Source organism: Equus asinus, chromosome 7 (genome assembly GCF_041296235.1).
Source record: "Equus asinus isolate D_3611 breed Donkey chromosome 7, EquAss-T2T_v2, whole genome shotgun sequence".
Classification (NCBI taxonomy): Eukaryota; Metazoa; Chordata; class Mammalia; order Perissodactyla; family Equidae; genus Equus; species Equus asinus.
This window is the reverse complement of record NC_091796.1, coordinates 60,464,982-60,488,221: the sequence shown is the minus strand read 5'-3', so window position 1 is coordinate 60,488,221 and position 23,240 is coordinate 60,464,982. Positions and strand designations below refer to the sequence as shown.

General features: G+C 43.2%; 1 long non-coding RNA gene across 3 annotated transcripts; it reads left to right on the top strand.

Annotated features, from left to right (window-relative positions):
* Positions 1–23,184, top strand: LOC139045683 (uncharacterized). Of its 3 annotated transcripts, none has more exons than XR_011504563.1 (5): positions 1–129; positions 1,524–1,614; positions 21,032–21,813; positions 22,257–22,482; positions 22,746–23,184. It is a non-coding gene; the product is annotated as an uncharacterized lncRNA (long non-coding RNA). The 3 variants fall into 3 exon arrangements; XR_011504562.1 differs by having other exon boundaries at positions 21,032–21,943; XR_011504561.1 differs by having other exon boundaries at positions 21,032–21,204; positions 22,746–23,176.
* Positions 23,185–23,240: the final 56 nt, after the last annotated feature.

Sequence of the window (23,240 nt, the reverse complement as noted above, 5' to 3'; positions counted from 1 at the left end):
CCCAGAGTGTGCTAGTTTTCCACACCCAGAAGAAATCCCAGAACCCTGACCTGGTCCTGTGTCTGGCAAATTCTGCTGCTCCAGGTGCTTGCAGAATTTCAAAGGCTTATTTCTCAGCTCAGGAGACTGGTGAGATCCATAAGATATCTATTTGTGGAGTCTGTGTTTTGTTTTCCTCACCTTGTAATAAAGAACGTTCTTCTCTCTAACCCTTCTCCTCAAAGTGTGGCCATGAATGAGCAGTGTTGACTAGTCTAACTTTGGAGCTCATTAGAAATTTGTAGCACCAAACTCCACCCCAGACCCACCCAATCAGAATTTGCATTTTCACAAGATCCCAGGTGACATATACGCACATTAAAGTTTGAGAAACTCCACACTAAGCAACCGGAGGAGGCATGTTCCTGATGATGGGCAGAGATGTGAGGCAGGAAGACGGAGACAGCTGTCCCAAACCAGCCTTGAAAGAAGCTCCCCATCCCACCAGTCACTGAACTGCACCAGCCCTTCAGCAAGTGAAATCTCAGTAAGGCCATGGATTTCAGAGTCTTATGAAGCTAGGTCCAGCTTTGGGGTTGCGGGTTTGTTGGATGGGACTAAAACAGATTCAATGCTCTCATGTGGAAGCTTCAAATTAGTCAGTAATCCCCACGTGACTCTTAAACTGACCTTGACATGGCAAACACTTAATTCTGACAAGCATCAGTGTTTGGCCCCCACACTGTATATGGCACCCTTTCCAAGTGATCCTGGTTCTCTGAGAGCTATTTTGCATTCTGTGTAGTGTCGCTGTGACTGATAAAGAGGCAAATTACATCCTGTCTGGTAGAGCTTCAATTTATTTCCCTCCCAACTGTGGAAAGCCAGTTTTGCCTCAATTTGCATACTAATTTCACACCTGATCTATGAATGTGTTCTTCAGATTCTCTTTTGAACTGGCTATGAGATTTGCTTCCCTCATGAGTTAAATAAAATCTTTAACATGGGTTCATTTTTTATCTGTGTGACAATCATGATTTTATCTTTTTTTGAAAATCGTCTTTTAACAGTGACTGTCTTTCTTCTCCTGTTTCAGTTTATAGTAGGCTTTTTCAACCTCCGCACTCTTGACATTTTTGGCGGGATCATTCTTGGCCATGGGGCCTGTCCCTGATTGTAGGATGTTTAGCAGCATCCCTGGCCTCCATCCACTAGATGCTTATGGCACTCCCCGCCCTCCCCAGTCATAACAACCAAAAACGTCTCCTGGCATTGTTAAATGTCCCCTGGGGGGCAAAATCACCCCCCACCCCAAACTCAGTTATGAACCACTGGTTTATGGTTAATAAACAAGAACTTGGGTCTTATCAGCATTAAACTGACAACGCAGTTAGAGTAGAAGTAACACTGTTCTCTTGATATTTTCCTAAATCTGATGGGATATCATGTTTCACACAGTACGAAGGGTCATGAGAACTTTGGGAAAAACAAACATCAAATCCAAAACGGAAGCCAAGAGGGTTTTTTCCTCTTTTATTTGGCAGAAGCCCTTTGGTTTCAGAGGGACTTGGGATGTTTCAGTGTTCTGAGGTCCCAAGGAACCAGCTGCAGGAGGCCGTCAGCTGCCAAGAGAAGGTGAGTGTTTGCATTGGGCTTATTTGGAATTAAAGAGACTAAGCTTGGTGCCGGGGGTAACTTACCCAAGCTGCTCCGACCCCAGGAAGGCCCCCTGGACAATAGGTCGATGCCACACTCATTCATTCACGCACTTGCTCATTCATTCATTCACTGACCATCCAACATAAGCCAGGAGCTGTGTGTCCTGGCTGAGGGGAGAGAGGCAGAGATGCCAAGATACATTCCTGCCCTCCCAGGAGGATTCAGTTTAGCAGAATAGAGACATGGTCATCACAGCCATGAGGGTAGTTTCTATTCTTTTCTTTTTTTAAATTGAGATACAATTGATATATAACATTATGTTAGTTTCAGGTGTACAACATGGTGATTCAATATTTGTATATATTGCAAAATGATCATCACAACAAGTCTAGTTATCATCCATTTCCATAGTTACAAAAACTTTTTTTCTTGTGATGAGAACTTTTAAGATCTGTTCTCTTAGCAACTTTCAAATACGCACTACAGTATTATTAGCTATAGTCACCATGCTGTACATTACATCCCCAAGACTTTTTATTACTAGAATTTTGTACTTTTTGACCATCTTCACTCCTTTTTGGCAATCACCAGTCTGTTCTCTCTATGAGCTTTTTTTTTAAGATTCCATGTATGAGTGAGATCATACAGTATTTGTCTTTGTCTGACTTATTTCACTTAGCATAGTGCTCTCCAGGTCCATCTATGCTGTTGCAAATGGCAAGATTTCTTTCTTTTCATGGCTGAATAATATTCCATTTTGGATACATACCACATCTTCTGTACCGCCTCATCTATTGACGGACACTCAGATTGTTTCCATATCTTGGCTATTGGAGGAAAGTAGCTTCTATTTAGTGAGTGCTATGTGGTCATTGTAGACAGCCTTTTATAAAATGTTATAATAACACTAGGAGGTAGGAATGATTGCTTTCCAAATGAGGAAACTCAGGAAGGTTAAGACACGTGCCCAAATTTGCATAGCTTCTGGAAGAGCAGGACCTGAAATCTAGCCTGTGCTCAGTCCACTCTGTGGACCACGCTGCCTCCCTCTCTGCCACCCTCCTCAGTGCAGTAACAGAGACACAGACTGCCTACACCGGAGCACAGAGAGGGACAGCTAAGAGAGGGTGGCTTCTCAAAAGAGGTGACATTTGAGCTGGGCCTGGAAGCCCGACTAGTGCTGGTCTGTCCCCGTTCATCACTCATGTGGCATTGCACAGGCTCAAAGACCCTGCACTGAGAATTTAAAACTGGGTTTCACCTGTGTCAGACTTTTTCCCTTTAAAAGCCTCTTTCCTGTCCTTCTTCATTTTATGTGTAAGTTGTGTAACCCAAAGCTCCTCAAGTTCTCCAGGCTTCCAAAATCAGCTGCACGACTGGAAGGAACACAGTCCTCGCTTTGTGTGTCTGAGGCTCCCCAGTGGTGGGATGGGTGCTAACATGTCTTGGCTGCACCCATTACCTCCTGCCCCAACTTTTCCTGCATTACTTCTGGTGGTGTTCCCAACCGCTCTATGCTCGCGAGCTTCCTTTTGGGCTGCCTTGGCTGACCACGTGGACATGCCCTCCCTTGCTGCCCAAGGAGGCATGACCACACATCTGCCCCACAGCTGCGGGGCTCACCATGACTGCCAAATATAGGCAAGGGAGGGTAAGAGGATTTCTGCACAGCACAGGAAAAACGTGATGAGGTGAATTTGCAGAGTTATTCCCAAGTCTATGCTCCCTGATAAATTGTTGGATTTGATCATCAGTGTCCCTTCCGCTCTCGTCTTCAGCTGGGATTAGACTAAGAATAAGGAAGATTGAAAGCTGCTTATTAACGAGTGAGAGCTCCTTGGCTGTTCACAGTGCTCAGCTCGGTGCTAAGCTGGCTGCACTTACCCAGACTCCTCTCCTTGGGGCCCACACTTCTCACAGATGCAGAGCCTCTGTTTGAGGGGAAACTATGTTAAATACAAATATACATTTTACCAAAAAGAAGGAACAGTTGCCACTAATGGGCTTTTGAATCTTTTGTGTTTTTTCTTTTAATTGTAGTAAACATGCATAACATAAAATGTACCATTTTAACCATTTTTAAGTGTACAGCTCAATAACAAACATTAGGTACATTCACATTGGTGTGCAACCATCACACCATCCATCTCCAGAACCTTTTCATCATCACAAACTGCAACTCTGCCCCCATTGAACACTGACTCCCCATCCCCTCGCCCCAGCCTCTGGCACCCACCGTTCTGCCTTCTGTCTCTATGGATTTGACCGCTCAGAGCTCTCATATAAGTGAAATCATGTATTATTTGTCTTTGTGTGACTGGCTTATTTCACTCAGCATAGTGTCCTCAAGGTTCATCCATGTTATAGCATGTGTCAGAATTTCTTTGCTTTTTAAGGCTGAATAATATTCCATTCCACAGATAAACCACATTTTGTTTATCCATTCACCTGTCAATGGGCATTTGGGTTGTTTCCACCTTTTGGCTATTGTGAATAATGTTGCAATGACATTGGTGTACAAGTATCTGTCTGAGTCTCTTTTTCAGTCCTTTGGGGTATATACCCGGGAGTGAAATTGCTGGGTTATACAGTAATTCGTTGTTCAGCTTTTTAAAGAAACACCAAACTTTCTACAGCAGTTGCACCATTTTACCTTCCCACCAGCAATGTGTGAGGGTTTCAATTTTTCCACATCCTTGGCAATGCTTATTTTCCATCTTTTTAACAATAGCCCTCCTAATGGGTGTCAAGGAATATCTCATGGTAGTTTCAATTTGCATTTCCTTAATGACTAGTGATGTTGAGCATCTTTTCATGTGCTTATTGGCCATCTGAATATCTTTGGAGAAATGTCTATTCCAGTCTTTTGCCCATTTTTTAATCAGGTTGTTTTTTCTGTTGTTGAGTTGTGAAAGTTCTTTATATATTCCAGATATTAATTCCTTATCAGATATATGATTTGCAAATATTTTCCCCCATTCTGTGGGTTGTCTTTTCTTTTTACTCTTAATAGTGTCCTTTGATGCACAAAAGTTTTAAATTTTGATGAAGCTCAACTTGTCTATTTTTCTTTTGTTACCTGTGCTTTTGGTGTCATATCCATGAGTTCGCTGCCAAATCTAAGGTCATGAAGCTTTTCCGCAATGATTTTTTTCTGAGTTTTATAGTTTTTAGCTCTTATGTTTAGGTCTTTAATCCATTTTGAATCCATTTTGAATTAATTTTCGTATATGGAATAAGGGAAAGGCCTAACTTTATTCTTTTGCATGCAGATACCCAATTGTCCCAGCATCATTAGCTGAAAAGACTGTCTTTCCCTCATTTAATGGTCTTGGCACCCTTGTCAAAAATCATTTGTCCATATATGCAAGGGTTTATTTCTGGGCTTTCTATTCTATTTCATTGGTCTGTATGTCTGTCCTTATGCCAGTATCACACTGATTTGATTACCATAGCTTTGCAGTAAGTTTGGAAATCAGGAGTTGTGAGTCCTTCAACTTTGTTCTCCTTTTTCAAGGCTGGTCAGGCTATTCAGAGTGCCTTGAGATTCCACATGAATTTTAGCATGAGTGTCACTCCTGGTTTTAATGGCACAATTCCCAGAGTACTTTCTAGTATTTAAAAGTGTAGCTGCTATCCCGTGCTTTGAATTCTGTCTACTAAATCATCTGACCAGCAGTCTATCTCATTGCTTTTGATTCTGCATTCTTTTGATTAACAGAAAGTTCACATACCCTGAAGATTATGCTACACCCTCCTGATTGAGAATTATTGCCTTCTGTGGATTTCCAGAATCTAGGTTTTTGTCAATTTATTTCTTTTATTTCTGTCTTGAAAATATTTTTTCTGATTTTTAAATAGAAAATTATATAATAATAATGAATACACTTTTTAAAATGACACCCTCTTGGTTCTGACTCAGTGATAGAGTGGCTCTCCACCCCTCTCCCATTTTGAATTGCTCATCTGCAGGGGCAAGATGGGCTCCATTGTGGACAGCAATTTCTGTCAGAAGATTCTTCCTGGTGCTTGAGCATCTGAGGGCCGTGCACCCAAAGCATAGCATTTTGCCTGCTCAGATAAGAGCATGAGGTACTTTCTAAGTCATGCAGGCTGCCCAGAGACTGCTCCAACTGGAAAGCTGCCATGAGCGCTGACCAAGATGCTCTCCTTGACCAAACTCTAATGAGGTTCCTCTGAGCTCTTTTTCAACTAGGCCTTGACTTTTGGGCTTCTGTGTTTGTCTCTGCATTGTCGCATTTTAGCAAGAATCCTGCTAAGTCAATTTAGCCAGAATGCCTTACCCTCCATAACTGGTCACCCTGGCTATTTGATTGGCATCCTCATCCCTCACCACCCCTGGTGACGTCTGATCACCTGACCTGCCTTCAGCAAGAATCCTGTCATGGAGATTCAGCCAGAATCCTCCTTATCCTTGATGTTTCTCTTAGTGATCTTCCTTCCACTGACCCTGACTCTGCTGCTTGCCTATCAATTCCCACTTTCCCTTGTTGTATTTGGAGTCGAGCCCACTCTCTCTCCCCACCTCAGAATCCCACCGCAGGGTCCTCACACCCGGCACAACAGCTCCCTGAATGAAGTCTGCCTGACCATTCTTTCACAAGTGTCGCATGATGTTCTCTTTAACAGCGTCTCTTCACGAGGAGGTGGGGCATTTCCCGCAGGGCCCGGCATCAGGAAAAGCTGTGCTTCTTGTGAATATCTGGTTTGTTTTAGCTTCTGGGAGAAATAAATATCTTGTAACGTGGTGGTTTTTTTTCCTCTAGCCAGTGTACAGAGCTATATGGCATGCATTTCTTTGTCTTATTCTCATCTTAGTTTTATTATTTTCATACCCATTGTTTTTATGATATCACTTCCCTGAAATATTTATTTTTAAATATTATACATATTTTTTGATCAGTTGCCTCAAACCTTTATGAAACATTGTTAATAGAAATAGATTTTTTAAAGGACATTGAATTATTGTCATCCTTGGTGAAACTTGGTGTCACTTTTGCCCCCAGAGCCACACCAAACCCACCCAACCCTGCACTGGTTTGAAGGGTGGCTCCGTGTCAACACCAAGCTTGTCCAGGATCAATCTTGGAGAGTTCAACTTCTAATATGTAAATAGGGAAAGATTAACTTGCAAAAATAATCTCTTATTGATCTACTTGTCAGAGGGGTCAACAGGGAGACTTAGGAAGTATCTCCAAGTGTAAGTGCGGGGTAGCCTCCCACCCCGCCCGAATGCGTTTAACACTAACTTAGCTAATGCTCCCTTTCATTTCCACAGAATGGGGTTTGTTTGGAGAGAATCTTGAGGCATCTGAGTTCTTGCAATACAATGTAAAAACAAAGCATTCTTAAGCCTCTCAGTGTTTTTAAAAAGAATAAAACAACCAAATACAACTGTGGTCTTTGCCTTACTTTCTAGAGAGAAGAAAACAAGCCATCTGCCGGTAACAGGCTGCCTTGGGGACGGCTGATCACAGGGCGAATGAAACATTCATAGTAATTAGTGGCAGCACCAAAATAGAAACCTCAGCAGTGCTTTTCCTGTTGTTATGGTGACAGCCCCCCAAACAGCCCACCCCGCGCCTTCCAAGGCGCTCAGCGCTTTCTATGGCCTTCCATCTGGTATGCGTTCTTGTTGAGGGCAGTGAAATGAAATTGACTGCTCATTTGTCACCCCGGAGTTGCGTGAGCACGCGCGCGCTTGTGTGTGTGTGTGTGTGTGTGTGTGTGTGTGTTGGGGTTGGGGGAGGACGTGGATTGGAAGGAATGGGGGCTGAGGGAAGGCTGTCCCCTCTGCTCAGCAAGAGGGACAGGAGAGCAGCTGGCAATCAGCCCAGATCACCAGACAGGTGCTGTCAAGGGGCCAAAAACTTGCCAACGGCTGGCAGATAGCGCCTGAGTGATGATGGATTAGAGCTGGCCTTGGGATAGGCAGGCTCTTCACCTGCCGGGAGGAAAAGCAGTGCCCAGACCCTTGGTTCACCAAGACGTCCTCCACATTCACCATCTATTTCTAGGTTGTTGAGCAATTTTCATGGGTTCTTTAGAAGTTGTGAAGTGTCTAAAATTCGGTGGCTCTGCTAAAAATCTAAGAATTTAGCCAGAAAGTCTGGTTTGCTCCCATTCAAAGATTGTAAAGTAGAAGTTGGGCTCCTTATTTTCCTTAGGTCTTGTTCATTTTGGAGCTAGACGTTAAAGACGTTGATCTGAGTACCAATATAGTGTGCTGCTGTCGACAGCATCGTCTCGCCAGAGGCCCCAGGGGCTGCACACAAGGAGCCTGCTCAGGCTGTAGCTTCTCCTTCACGGCGCCAGGAATTATGCGGACGCTACATGAAACAGCTTTGGGAGAAATGTGTGCTGTGCTCCAGAGAGGGGATGGTTTCCTGTGGCAGAAGATCTATAGGTTTTGGATGTTTTATTCCCTTAAGAAATCCTCCCTATGTTGGGCCGCCCTGTGGACTGGAGAGCTGGTGTAATGGATAGAGTTGAAACCATTTGTCTGGGCTGCTTAGTGATGAGATTTCTGGGTGGAGCTGAGCCAATAAGAGCGAGAGACTGCTAACAGGGGATGTGTGCTTTCAAGCCACACCTGTCCCTGTTTGTTTGAATTGCAGCCTCAGGGTCTGCCAGTTAGATGGCTGGGGTCTTCCTTGCAGTTTTTCTGATGTTCGTAGCCAACTTTGCAGCCCCTGCACTCAAAATATCCATGCTTATTTTAATATGTTTTATTTGGGAGCCAGACTCTGCCATTCGTCCTGCACACTTATCTCTAAGGACAGATTTCTTTTCTTTTTAAAGATTTTATTTTTCCTTTTCTCCCCAAAGCCCCCCGCTACAGAGTTGCATGTTTTAGTTGTGGGTCCTTCTAGTTGTGGCATGTGGGACACCGCCTCAACATGGCTTGACGAGCGGTGCCATGTCCACGCCCAGGATCCAAACCAGCAAAACCCTGGGCCGCTGAAGTGGAATGTGTGAACCTAACCACTTGGTCACGGGGCCGACCCTAAAGACAGATTTCTAGAGTGACATTTTTAAACAGAGCCTAGTTGGGGTTGATGATCTCCACGCAGGCTGGGTGCAGTCCTGTGAAATGGAATCAGTGGGATAGCAATTCACTGAATCATAGACCGTTTGAGTGGGAGTCTCTTAGGGGTCAACTAGTCCTATTTGGCAGAAAAGTGACCTCAGGTTGGAGGGCTGCTGCTTAGTGGCCGAGCTGGGGCTCATGTCCTGGGTATCTCCTCCCACCCCCCTGCAGTCTAATTTCATTAGAGACATTTGCAAAGTTTAGTGGGGGGACTAAAAGATGTGGCAAGTTATGGTCTGGTCAGAAAGATGAGATGCAGAATCATGTCCCAACTGGGGAGCATTCTGAGGCCATGGGAAGCATGAGGAGAGCGTATGGTGCCCTGCAGCTGGGGGTGCACCATGCCCTGTGGGTTCAAACTGCCTGGGCCCAATTCTCTGCCCTCCTCTTGCTGGCCAAGTGTCCCTAGGAAAACTGAACCCTGCGACTTTCATTTTCTCAATTGTAAACTGGGATTAAGAATACCTTCTTAGGAGGGTTGTTGTGAAGATTGGAAGAGATAACACACAGAAAGTCTGGGCATGCTGCCTGGCATGCCGTCAACGCCCAGTGCTATTAGTCATTCTCATCAGCCAAGCAAATCCCCATAGCCCCTTCTTGCCCGACTCTTGACTCACTCGTGTCTCAGACCTTAATCTTCCCCTTCAGGCTCTTGGTAAATATATGGTACGTCTCTCCCTGCCAGGCAGCTGTTCAGCCTCCAATGGCAGATGGCCAGCGTCCTCATGCCATTAACATCTGACAGTCTTTGTGAACAGTAGTGGCTTAGACCTGTCTTGACCGGCATAACCCACAGCATCAGACCCACAATTTCTGTTGGCAGTTCCTGGCACCATAGGGGCGGGTTGAACCTCACCCCGCTGGGGAGAGAAGCAAGTTCACAGAGGCAAGAAGCCAACATGCATGCTGGAGCTTTGTTCCCCACACTGCCTGCCAGTCCACCTGGAGGCACCCTGCCTTAAGCCTGCTTATTTTCATCTTTCAGGATAAATTCATTCAACAAACATGTGCCTAGCACTGTGCTCAGTGCTAAAGACATAAGACCGGATAGACAGAGTCCTTGTCCTTGAGCTGCCTGTGGTCTAGTGAGCTGGATACTAGACATCCAGACAGGGAAGACAATCAGCCACAGAAATTCAGGGTTTTATCACAGAGAGAAAGGTACACCTGCCACATTTTCAGGGCCAACTCCACTTCCAGCACCGTTCCTAGGTCTTATGGCATTTAGTCCTTACCACACAGCTATGACGTAGGTGCATTATCCTCTCTTAACAGATGGAGGCCTGGAGAAGTTAATACCCGATCAAGGTCACCCTTGTCTGTGTGTAGTGAGAGTTGCAATTTACGTGCTACACACATGTGCAAAGCCAATGCTCCTCTATCAGCTGTCACCGAGCTCATCTTCTACTGGATGAGAGGCCCTGATTGCAGCACAAATTTAAACGTGTTCTTTACAGGTATTTCCACCTCTTTCAGCCCTTTTCAGTTTAAAACAGTAATTTGAAGTTCAGCTCCCTACCCAGGCTCTTTTCTTCATCCTTCTCCTCCTTCCTAACACGCATCTGTGTTCCAGGAAGAGCTCACGTTTCCTCCCAGGATGCTCTAGTCTGCTGGCTTCCACTGGCCCAGGAGTGACTTGTCAGCCCTGGCATTTGGGTGATGGCCCAGGGTCTCTGCTCAGGTATGAGTGGTCCCACCTGATTCTTCGTAGCTACACAGGCCCTGGTGCTGGTGTGTCTGCAGCTGGTATGAATTCAGGCCTGGTTTCTCAGCACAATCAGAGTCTAGGGTCCCTACAACTCACTTACCCCCAATCCTGCGTGCCCTCCGCTCCTCCCCAGATGACTTTCTCCCAGCTCAGCTCAGGCTGGTGCTGCTGCGGGTCATTCACGGCTCAGCCCTGACCTGATCCTGCTCTATGGGTGGTGACCATCCTGTTCTCCTGCTCCCGGGGCAGCTCACCGTCACCTCAGCGCTCCATGGCTCTCATTTCACAGTTCCCTGTGAGGTTCCTCCAGAAGTCACCTAGGACTATCTGGACCCCAAACTGTCTAGCGTGAGTCAGCGAAGCCTGGCTATTGATCTGAAGGGGAGTCATTGGAATTCAGAAAGCCATTTCTCTCTCCACAAGTCTGAACTGTTTGACCATTATCTCACTATGGACTCCAGAAAGTCAGCCTTCTTCATTCCAGGCAGCACCTGCTCATTCATCGCAGTTGAGCGAAAACCCTCATAGCTGAGCTTCAAGTGTAGAATGGCTGCAGGGAACAGACTGGTTCGGCCATGAGGGACAGAAGCATTAGGAGGCACTCCTAACGAACTATCCGCCTACTAGCCACAAAGGCGAGTGTGCAGCCTGTCTCTGTGCTGTTTTCGTTGTGCTGTAATGCCAATCTCTGTGCACAACTATTTGGGGAACACAGGGTGGGGGGCCTTAATTACCAGGTGGGAGTTGGGGAGTAGGGGGCACCTTGGAAAACGTGACTTCCAGCTTAGTCTCCAAGGTAAAGAGTTAAGCTAATCAATTGTGAGAGGGATAGTGCTGGGGGTAAAATAGGCAGCGTGGGAAATGGAAGTGTGAGAACACAGAACAATTTCATTTATTCCTTCCATAAGCGATTTTTGAGCAGTACTATTGCCAGGCCCGGGCTGAGTCCTGGGGACAGAACAAAGCTGGTATCACAGCTCAAACCCAATGAGTTTCCCCCTCTCGTCTCTGGGGATGCTGGGCAACCCTATGGATGGTGGTGCAGTCTTCACTATGAGGAACACGGGAGGATGGAGGGCCTGGGGGGAGGTGGTTAGCTGTGTGCACATAAGTTGGATTTGTGAAGTTCGGGGACAGTAAGGCAGATGTGCCATTTCCGATGGAATTGGCCTGGGTCAGTGTCTCAGTTATCTCTTGCTGGTAACAAACCACCCACAACTCAATGGTTTCAAACAACAGCATTTCATTATCTCCCATGATTCAGACTGAACTCAGGGGGATGGTTCTTCTCCTTGTGATGTCAGCTGGGCCTGCAGTCGTTCCCGGGCCTGTTTGGGCTGAAGCAGTCCAAGATGGTTCACTTCCAGGAAGCCTTGGAGGGGATGAAATCTGGGCTTCGCTGGGATGCTGGGGCAGCCATGCCCCCTCCTTCCTCTCTCTCTCCATCTCCTCTCTCTCTCTTTCACTGTCTTGGGGTTTCTCTCTTTCCACATGGTATCTTCTCACATGGCCGTTCAAGGATCCTAAAAGCATGTGATCCAAAAGATGAGAAGCAGACACTGCCAAGCCTCTTAAAAGCTAGGCCTAGATTGGCACAATATCATTCCTACCACATTCTCTTTGTTGATACGAGTCACAAGCCAGCCTAGCTTCATGGGAAGGGACTCTCCAAGGAAAGTGTGGTTCAAAGTCTTTCTGGAGACTAGCTGTTCTGTCATTAACTATGGAAATGCACAGAAAAAGTGCAATGGGTTGTAACAATATTTTATTTTCAGGGTTAGCACATTTTCTATGCTTATATGTATTTATATGTAGATATGTATACACACATGTATACATACATATCTATACACACATATATGGTACATTTAATTTTGGGGGGGGCCGGCCACATGGTGTAGTGGTTAAGTTCACATGCTCCACCTCGGTGGCCCAGGGTTTGCAGGTTCGGATCCCGGGCGCGGGCAGACATACATACTGTTCATCAAGCCACACTGTCACAGCATCCCACATATAAAATAGAGGAAGATTGGCACGGATGCTAGCTCAGGGCCAATCTTCCTCAAGCAAAAAGAGGAAGATCCACAACAGATGTTAGCTCAGGGGCAATCTCCCTCACAAAAGAAAAGAAAAAGTTAGAAAATTTTTTGGATCACATTATGCTACTGCTTTGTAACCACTTTTCTTTCACTCAACAACACATTCCCAACATTTCCCCAAGTAATTCAACATTCTTCTACAAAAGCACTTAAAAACATGTTAGGTATAACATACATACAGCAAAGTACACAGATCTTAATTGTATACCTCAGTGTATTTTTCCATAACGTTCACCTGTGTAGTGTCCACGTGTGTCCTTCTACGTCAAGCAACAGAATATTTCCAGTACCGCAGAGGCTCCCCTGTGCCACTTCCCAATCCGTACAAATCCCCCTCCCCTCCCCGCAGTAACCACCATCTTGACTTCTAACCCCACCAGTCAGGCCTGCCTGTGCACTATAGTATGTACTCTTTAGGATCTGGCTTCTTTTGCTGATCACAAGTCTGTTAGATTGACCCACACCATTGCTTGAAAGTGTAGCTCATTCTCTTTATCACTCTGCAGTGTTCTACTGCATGAATGAACCACCATTTAACTACCAGTTCTACTCTTAATGGATAGTTAGGTTGTATATAGGAAGCATTTTAATGATTGTGAATCATGCGAATTATGAATGTTCTATAACTAATTTAACCAGTTTCCTTTTGCTGGATATTTAGTTTCTTTTTCCTTGATAAACAATACTATGGTAAGCATCTTGGAAGAGAAACCCTTACACGCGTTATTTTTTCTTTGTTTTTTCTTTTTATTTATCATTTGTAAAACTTTGAAACTATTTCAAATGTATAAAGATATGCAAAAAGAACACCCATTTAGATACATACTGCTAATATTAGACTGATGCTAACAGTTTGCTGTATTTCCTTCAGATCTCTCTTTTAAAAAAAAGAAATGAAAAATTGGAGGCGTAACTAAAACCTTTCTCAAACATTTTATCTTCCCATCCTCTCCAGAAGAATCTATGCCTTAAAGTTGTGGCATATTATGATCATTTCATTGCTTTTGATCATTTCTATGTTTTTGTACATTCACTAAACAATAGTATATACTATGTAGCATATAAACAATATATACTATTGTTTAGTGTGTTTAAATATGTTGTATAAACTGTCATGCTGTTTACATCTTTTTCAACTTTTTTTAATTCAACATTATGTTTTTAAGATTTATTATGTTCATAAATGTTGATTAAGTTCAGGAGTTGGCAAACTTTTTCTGTAATGGATCAGATGGTAAAAGTTTTTGGCTTTGCTGGCCATATAGTGTCTGTCACAATTACTCAGCTCTGTCCTTGCAGTGAGAAAGCAGCCATAGGAAATATGTCAACAAATGGATGTGCCTGTGTTCCAGCACAACTCTATTTACAAAAACAGACTGGGAGCCAGGATTTGGCTCACAAGGCATAGTTTGCCCGATGTCTGATCCAGTTCATTCATATTAACTGCTGAGTACGTTGTACGAATAGACCAGTTTATTACTTGTTTTCCTACTGAGAGAGGGTTAGGTTTTCACCTTTTCATTATCTCAAAGGGAGCTGGAATGAACATTCTTGTATGTGTCTCTGCGTACATGTGAAAGAGTTTCTTCAACGTGGACACCTAAAGGGAATTGGCGTTCTCTCTCTCTGAAATAGGAAATCATCTTTATTTGCTGCAGATGGGCCACACAGGCAAGGCTACATGCCCCTCTCTCAGAAGGGGGCTTGTATTCAGTTAGCTTCAATCTCTGTGTATTTAGGGACATGGATGGGTGCAAAGGGCATGAAGATGAGAAAAGACGGCCCCTTCTAAGATCCTTAGTATGTTTCACTAATGTCCTTACCATAGGAACCCTCATGGTTGCTGAACACTTGAAAGAGCAATTAGATGGAGGTCCTGAATCCCTTCTGAGCCATACTCTAATAGTCCTCTACATTTATCTGGCACATTACAGTGTATAGGGAATGTTCATGTTCCTGTGTGTTATACCATTTTGAACTCACAATAACTTTGCAAGGAAGGCAGGAAAGCTTTCACGGATGTAGAAACTCAGGCTCAGTGAAATTAAGTGAATTGTACAAGATAAGTTTCAAATGTGACAAAATCTTCTTATTCCTGGTTCATCCCATTGCCTCTTTGAGGTTGACCATAGTTAGTAGTGTACACACACACACATACACACACACTCACTCACATATACAGATGCTCACGTACAGGAAGGCTGGGGACTATTGGGCCAGAGCTTTATATGCACAACCTTATTGAGTATTATAACCACCTTATTGGAGTGGGTCACCTTATATCACCATTTCAGTGATGAGGAAACCGAGGCACATGGAGGTAACGTAATTTGCTCAAGATCACACAGATAGTAGGTGGCAGAGTTAAAATTCAAACCTAAGTCCTTCTGACTCTGGAGATGGAGCTTTTCCTATTATCTTACTGCCTTACAATGCAGTGATTCTCATAGGTTGTCAATTCATATGTTGACTACTTGAATGAGTAAGTGTTATTAAATTCTTCAGATGCTTTTGTCAACAAGTGAGTTAATCAATGTCATTTCCAAAATATTTTACCAAGATGCTATATTTGTCTTCGACAGGCAATAATGAGGCATAGTGAACACATACACACAATATTTTAAAAACTCTGTTTTCCTGGTATTCAGAAAATACCTGGGTATTGGTCATGACTTTCTGGTATGGAAAATAAGAGAATCCAAATAGATGTGCTCCAGGGTCTGGCTCTGTGCTGGTTCTGAGAAACTTGAAGGCCACACAGGATTTCTTAGAGAACAAAAGATCGAAACCACGATTTCAGAGTTTGCATCAAGGCTAAGCCTGGAAGTAGAGGCACTTTGATTAGTTTATATTATTTCCTCAACAGGCTCCTCATCTCTGGCTAGTCCACGGGCAACACAAGTGAATTCCTGCTGTTACAATTGTAATCGTATTGGTAACCAAGGCTAAGGAGTGAATATTCTCAGTATGCTACTCAGTCCATTATGCCGTGCTGAGAGGATGGGCTGGGACCCTATGAGGTCCCCAGGACCTTGGAGAGAGGCTGTGCCTGACTTCTAACACTCTACGGTGCCAATCGCTGAATATTTAATTGTTGGGGACAAGAAGAACCTTTTCATGTTCAGCTATGACTGTCACTGGAGTTCTGGCATGTATTTAGGTTTTGTGCTTTGCAAGGTTTTAGGGTCACCTGTGGATACGTACTAAAGCATTCAGCAGCACAGGGAGAAAGTAAGCCAGGCTTTAGACTATTAATATAATGTCTCTTTGAGGGTTGTGATAAGAATTGTTCTACATATTTCCTGTGGTAAGGATCAAATGAGACGAACTATGTGAAAATGCTTTTCATACTGCAATTATCACTGATAGTCACTCAATAAATAAGTGACCATGTACTATGTAGGAGATTTTGTCTTCTCTTGAGTGCTTTTTAACTTCACGTGTGGTCCCTGAATCACATTTCCTTGGTACTTGAGCAGACCTCTCAGCCAGCTTGAAGTTGGACCAATTTCAATAAATTGGCAATATTTCTAGATACAAATACTGCACCCACAGCCTTTGAATCACAAGAAGATTCATAATTGATGCTGGTCATTTTCCTGGTACACTGCCTCACATTTTTCATCTACAAAATGAGTCAAAATTTATGCTTTGAAGAGTAGCTGCAATGAATAAATGAGCTATGTGTAAAAGCACTTTGCAAATATACAGCACTGAACAATCTCACCACTTTACCAGCTACCATTATTATCCCTCAAAATATCCTGTGGTCCTACTGTCCTATTGTCTATAGTCTATATCTTTCCAACTTTTCAAGACATAGTGGGAAATTTAATCTTAATGTTGAGATTTATTAAGACACAGCTTTATTTCCCCAACTTTTGGCAATGCAGGACATATTATTCCACCTATAACTAACTAATAAAAATGTTGTTCAATTACATGTATCTTAGCCTGAGTGAATATACATCATTATGCTGCATACCGTGAAACAGTTGTCAGCTACAAACACATTATCCTATGCATTGAAGTCAGTGATGGGGAAAAGCTATTGTCACAGAAAATTGGACTCTGAAAATAGATAAATGTCCAGACACTTATTTTTAAAATAGGAAGCATTCATCTTGTGACAACATTGACTTCCAGGAGCTTTATTTCCATTACGTAAGTGCCAGGCACGCAATTATCGTCCTTGAAGAATGTAAGGACTAGTTACTTCATCAACAGAGAAACAGTCCTCCAACTAAATGCCAGATATAGTCTGAAGTCCTAGATGGCAATTCAACTTCTTAATTTAAAATTTAAAAAATTTGTATATTCTTTTGGTACATAAGTTACGATTCAAAATTCAGAAGGTTCTAAAGAGCATATAATGAAATGTCCCGCATCCCTGCCCCTCCTCCAGTCATTCAGGTCTCCTCCTCTGAGGCAAATAGTGTTAACGATTTCTTGCGTAAATTCCATAGATATTTTACGCATATACAGACATATGTCAACAGCCATAGCAATCTTCCCTTTTTACCCTGTTATGGGCTGAATTTCATCCCCTCCCCAAATTGATATGTTGAAATCCTAACCTCCAGTACCTCAGAATGTGACCGTATTTGGAGATAGGGCTTTTAAAGAAATGATTAAGGTAACACAGTCATATGGGTGGCTCTAATCCAAAATGAGTGTTGTCCTTATAAGAAGAGGAGATAAGGACACAGACACAGAGGGAAGAGACAGAGGGAGGGTTACAAGCCAAGGACAGAGGTCCGGAAGAAACCAACCCTGCCAACACTTTGATCTCGGACTTCCAGCCTCCAGAACTGTGAGAAAACAAATTTCCGTTGTTTAAGCCCCCAGTTGTGGCATTTGCTATGACAGCCCAGGCAGACCAGTACACTCCCCTCCCTTAACAACCTGGCGGCTTACAACGCCCACTTTGCTGCGCCCCCGTTTTTCACTTCCTTTATTTTAAAGAAGTACATAAAAGCTTCCTACTCCATTTTATTGAATGGATATATGGATTCCTGTTATTGTTTGGGTGCAGCATAATTTATTTGACCTCTCTCCTATTGATGAACATTTAGATTATCTCCAATATTTTGCTATTAAAAACAACTCTGTAAAAATAAATAAATAATCTTGTACATAAATGATTTTACACATGGACAAGTATGCCTACGCAATCAATTTCTAGAAGTAGTACCAGCGGGCTTTAGAGCAGGACAGCTTTTCCAGTCATTGATGAATTGCTCTTCCTGGAGGTTACACACACTGACGCTTCCCCCAAAAGACTGAGAGCCCTCAGCGCCGCACTTCTCTCACACAGTTTGCCATCCAGCCTTTTGATCTTTACCAATCTGGGTCTCAAGAAGTATCATTTTGCATTTCTCTCATTATGAGTGATGTCGAGCCTCTTTTCATAAATTTAAATGGTGTTTGCATTTCATTTTTTAGGTAAGCTTCTTTTTCTACTAAGTTTTTGTAGATACTCTTTATTTGTTAGAAAAATTGGTCATTTTTGGTGATACGAGTGGTAAACATTTCCCCGGTTTGTACTGGTCTTTTTACACTGCTTCTGAGGAGGCCATGTAGAAAAATTTGAGTTTAATGTAATTATATTTATTATTCCCCTTTTTAATGGTGCAATGACTTCTGACTCCCACTACACAGAGTTAGGCCAAACTTCGTAGGTAAGGGCGCCATCAGAAGACTGCCCTCACTTCAGACACCAGCCACAAGTTCAGGGGCCCCAGGACCACCTACACTTCTGACCAACAGGCTACAAGTTCAGGGGTTCCCACTGCCTGCCCAGGTTCAATAATTCATCAGAACACCTCACAGAACTCAGGAAAGTGCTCTCCAGTTTTATAACTTTAGTTTTACTGTAGCAAGAAGGAAACAAACCAGGACAGCCAAAAGAAGAGACACCTACGGTGAGGTCTGGGAGGATCCCAAATGCACAGCTTCTGGTGTCCTCTCCTTGTGGGGTTAGGATGCATCACTGCCCTAGCACATCAATGTGTGACAATATGCAGAGTATTGGCAACTAGAGATGCTCACCTGAGCATCAACGTCCAGGGTTTTCAATTAGGATTTCACTCTGTAGGTGTGATTAGTTGAATCATTGGCCATTTGTGTGAACTCAATCTCCAGCTCACCCCTCCCGTCCCAAAGCCCCAGCCTTTGAATCACGTGACTGGTCTTCCTATGTGGCCAGTCCCCATCTGAGTAATCTCCTCAGAGTAAACTCTCAGGGTCCACCCTGAATGATAAAGGTATTCTTATCACCCCAAAATTCCAGTGATTTAGAGGTTACCTCGTGGGAACTAGAGACAAAGGCCAGCCAAATTCTTTATTACGCAAAGTACAGATTCTGGATTTTGTACCATATATAGAAAGTTCTTCCCTTTTCTAAGATCATTGCAAAAATAAATTGCCACAGGACTTCCTCTAGTAACCAAATGATTCCCTTTTTTTCCCAAATACATTTTTTGGTCCATCTGGAACTTATCCTAGTTTACAGGATACAGATTTAACTTTATTTCTTTTCCTCAAACATTCATTAAATAAACTATTTTTCCTCCACTTATTGAAACGCCAATCTTATCCTATACTGAATACCTGTACGTACACAGCTCTATTTCTAAACTTCTTAGTGTGTCCCATTGATCCGCTTTTCACGTGTTCATACCACACAGCTTTAATTACTGTTGTTTTATCATTTGTTAATTCAAATTAATATCAATAGTATATTTCTTAAACTCCTACAAAACATTCTTTTGAAACTGGATTTAAAATGAAACAACAATTAGAGGTAAGACGCCCATATAGCTGTCAGATGAGTAGCCAGCATCCTATTGATCTGGCTTGTGAGCTGGTTAGCAGCTTAGAGTGGGAATTGATTCCAATGAATTCACTTGCTTTATATGGCAGAATTGAAGGTCACTCACAAAATTGTGCTCCACACACTTGTCTTTTGTAAGAAGTTATCCAGAATCCCAAGGACAATTTTCACTGCTTTGGAAACAGCCAGCCAACTGCAGCTCCTGTTCTCCTCAAGTGCAACAGGAACATTCTAGGTATTTGGCCTTCTCAAAGGTCAGTTGTTGAACGGGTTGGGTACATATTTTCCCCAATGCTTTCCACCTCCTGTCCACCTTGACCTGGGGCTGAATCACTCACTTTCTCCCAGCAGAATCAATGGGCTTCCCTCTGCTCCTGACAAAGATGGGTCTAAGTTAGCCACTGGGCCTAAGTCAGCCAAACTGGATCCAGTGCTGGCAGAATCTAGTTCTTTGGTCATCAACCCTGGTATTTTCATCTTCATACTGGACTTTTCCTTTAGACTAGCCAAAGAAAATTTCTGGAATAGATCACATATTTGTGGCTCTCACAGGTAAAGCTTTGTGAGCTTGTCTCTGAACTGTGCATGAATTTCAGGCCCTCCTTCTACAGCACCATCTAACAGGGTGAGCTTTAAGAATTGCCACTAACAGTGTCAAAATGCCTGTCTTATCCTGTCTTTCCGTCTTATTTAATTTTCATATCTATTAAGATTTAAAGGCCGTGGAATATATCCTTCAATAGAAACTATGGTCGTTTTATTTATGTATATATGTATTTATTTATATCAGATGAGGGTCAGATCCATTCACTGCTGAGCACCGAGCACTGGAGATAGAGGGATGCAGGTAGCAGAGGATGTGTGCTTCACGAAGCCTGTGACTGCCCAGGGCAGACAGACGGGGACCAGGCACTTAGAAAATGACTTTTATGGTTTTTATGGGGAAACTGAGTTGACAGAACTCAGGCTGTAAGTGAACCCATGAGAATCTATAAACATTTGATGGCTTTATCTCTCCCTCTGTCCAGAGAGGATCTGAGGTGACTCAAAAGTTTTATTGACAAAAAATTCCCAGTAAAGTAGTATACTCACAAATAAAAAATCAATAAAATGCTATTATACATTAAATTGTAATAATGGATATTATATACTTGAATATCCATTTTGCTGTGGCAAAATGGTTCATAAAATATGAAGCCTTTTTGCTAACTCAGGCACAGCAGAACTAGAGAACAAATATGCCAGAACTCTTGGCTTATAAATTCAAAAGGAAAGCCCCAGGTGTACCTTAGAAAAAAGGGAAAAGGAGAAAAGCTGGGTGGTGTGGATATTGAGGTAGGGTGTGCTAGTCTACCCTCTTCTGGGCCCAGAACCCATCTCCTGGCTGCTGGGAACAGCAGCTGCCTCACAGCTGGGTCCTTGCCTGGAAACTCCCCTCAACACAGGGAGCTGCCTCCCTTGAGATTTGCATCACTTCCGACCCCAGGGAGTGTCTTGTGGCCAGTGACTGGTTGATGTGGAGATACACAAGCCCAGCCCCATTGTCTCATTTGGGCTGACTCTGAAGGGCTGTCCCAGCTCCCATTAGGACAGGCTGAAGCTGCCGTTTCCAATGCACTGAGGATCAGCTTCTCTTCCAGCCTCCAGTCCTGCTTTCCTCACTTCTAGAGATTATCTTGGAGAGAGAGAAAGATCCTGTCTCAAGGACCAGCCCAACGCTCAAGGTAGGACCAGAAGATGCACCATCAGAAGATACAGCATGGACAGCTGATGACACAGCTGCAGCTCATGAATTTTTACCATGGAAGTTGCGGTAGGCAGAATTCTAAGATGCCCTCACCAACCCCCAACCCCTTCCTAGCCCCTGGTGTACATGAGTCTTCTCCCAGATATTCAATCAAACACCCATCTAGGAACTGCTGTGGCGGCATTTTGCAGATGTTACCCACATACACCCACATTACATTACACCCACATGTAATTAAGTTTCTAGATCAGTTGGTATCAAGATATTGAGATTATATGGGGACAGTGAGGGGAGTGGGGCGCTATCCAATCACAGGAACCCTTTAAGAGCAGACAGTTGTCTCCATCTGGTTACCGAAGAGGAAGTCAGAAATTTGAAGTACATGAAGGATTTGATGTGCCCTTCCTGGCTTGAAGACAGAGGGGTGTATGTGGCAAGGGATGTGGGTGATATCTAGATGTGGAGGGCAGCTCTCAGCTAACAGCTAGCAATGAAGCCAGGACCTCAGTCCCACAACCAAAAGGAATTGAATTCTGCCAAGAACAAGAATAACTTCGGAAGTGAATTTGCCCCAGAGCCTCCAGACAAGAACTTCACCCGGCCAGTACCTTGATTTCAGCCTTCCCCGAGCAGAGAACCCAGTCATGCTGCGCAAGAATTCTGACACACAGAACGGTGAGCTAATAAGCAAGTGTAGCTTTAAGCCACTAAGTTTGTGGCAGCTCATTATGTATGCAGCAATGGAAAACAGAGGGAACAATGAAACAGGAGGGCTCAGTTCCTCCCCACCCACACAAAACTGCAGGTAAGTGGGTCCTTTTGACAGCATCAGCTCCTGGGAGAAGGGGGGGGCGGGTGTTCCGAAGGTGACTAAAATTGAAAACTCACTGGACCCGATTAGATTTATCTGAGACTAGACTGAGTTTTCAAAAAAAAAGACAGAATAAGGACTCAAGTTAAAAATTAATAAAATGAAGTTACATTTTGACACTTCTGAATCCACAATATATGAAATCTATACTCACTGTTATTTTCATTCGGTTGTTAGAAGTGTTGAAGAAGTTCCTTACCCTATAGTTTCTACAGGACCATGATACATTTATTTGGTTTTGTTGCAGACTATTCATGGAGAAGTAGGCACCTGTGAAGAAGCATTTCTCCCCATGCCCGGATCTTCACTGAAACATGGACTGAAAGATTTTAAGGGAAACATCTACCAATTGCAACATATGGACCTTATATGGATCCCGATTCAAACAAACAAAGAAAAAATTATGAGATAATTGGAAAATTTGAACTCTGGTTGAAAATTAACAATAATTTCTTAACATAAAATATTCAAAGGTATGATAATGGGTACATATACATGGATATAGATATATACATATATAATGAAAGGTTTGTGGGTGAAATAATGTAAAATCTGGGATTTGCTTCCAAATCATCTGGGTAGGGGTGGGGATTAGTAGGTTTATAGAAGATGCAAATTTGGCCATGAGTTGATGACTGTTGAGTCTGGGGTGATGGGTGCCTGGAGGTTCATTATATTTGTTCATTATGACAAATACTTACTCTATTTTGTGTTTTTGAAATTTTTCATTAAAAAGTAAAGAAGCCCACTTTCGCTGCAGTCTGATTTCGATGACTGAAACGGCAGCCAGGCCACGCCTCGCTGGGAGCTCCTCTGAGCGCCTCCTCCTCGCCACGCAGGAGCTGTTCCACGTGCAAGAGCCTTTCCCTCCGCTCCTGTCATTCCTCTCAAGGCTTCTTGGCAGAATTCCTACTGCTCTTATTTAATATCATCTCTCTTTACTATTTCTGAACTCCATTTCATGCTTTTTCTAGTTATTCCCAATAAAGAAGAAACTGGAAATTCACATATGCTGAGACTGAAAATCTTGTTGCTGAAAGGGCATACAGAAATAGCCCGAGGAGTAGAGCTCTTCCCAAGAAAAGCTACTGGGGAAGGATTTCTGCCTCGTTTTTCTTTAAAATAAGGTCATTTAACATAAGTCTGAGGAAAGCATAGTGAGCCACATTTCATTTTACTGTTAATTGCACTTGAGCTGAGAAACAGAAGTAATAAAAGCATTTTCTTTCTT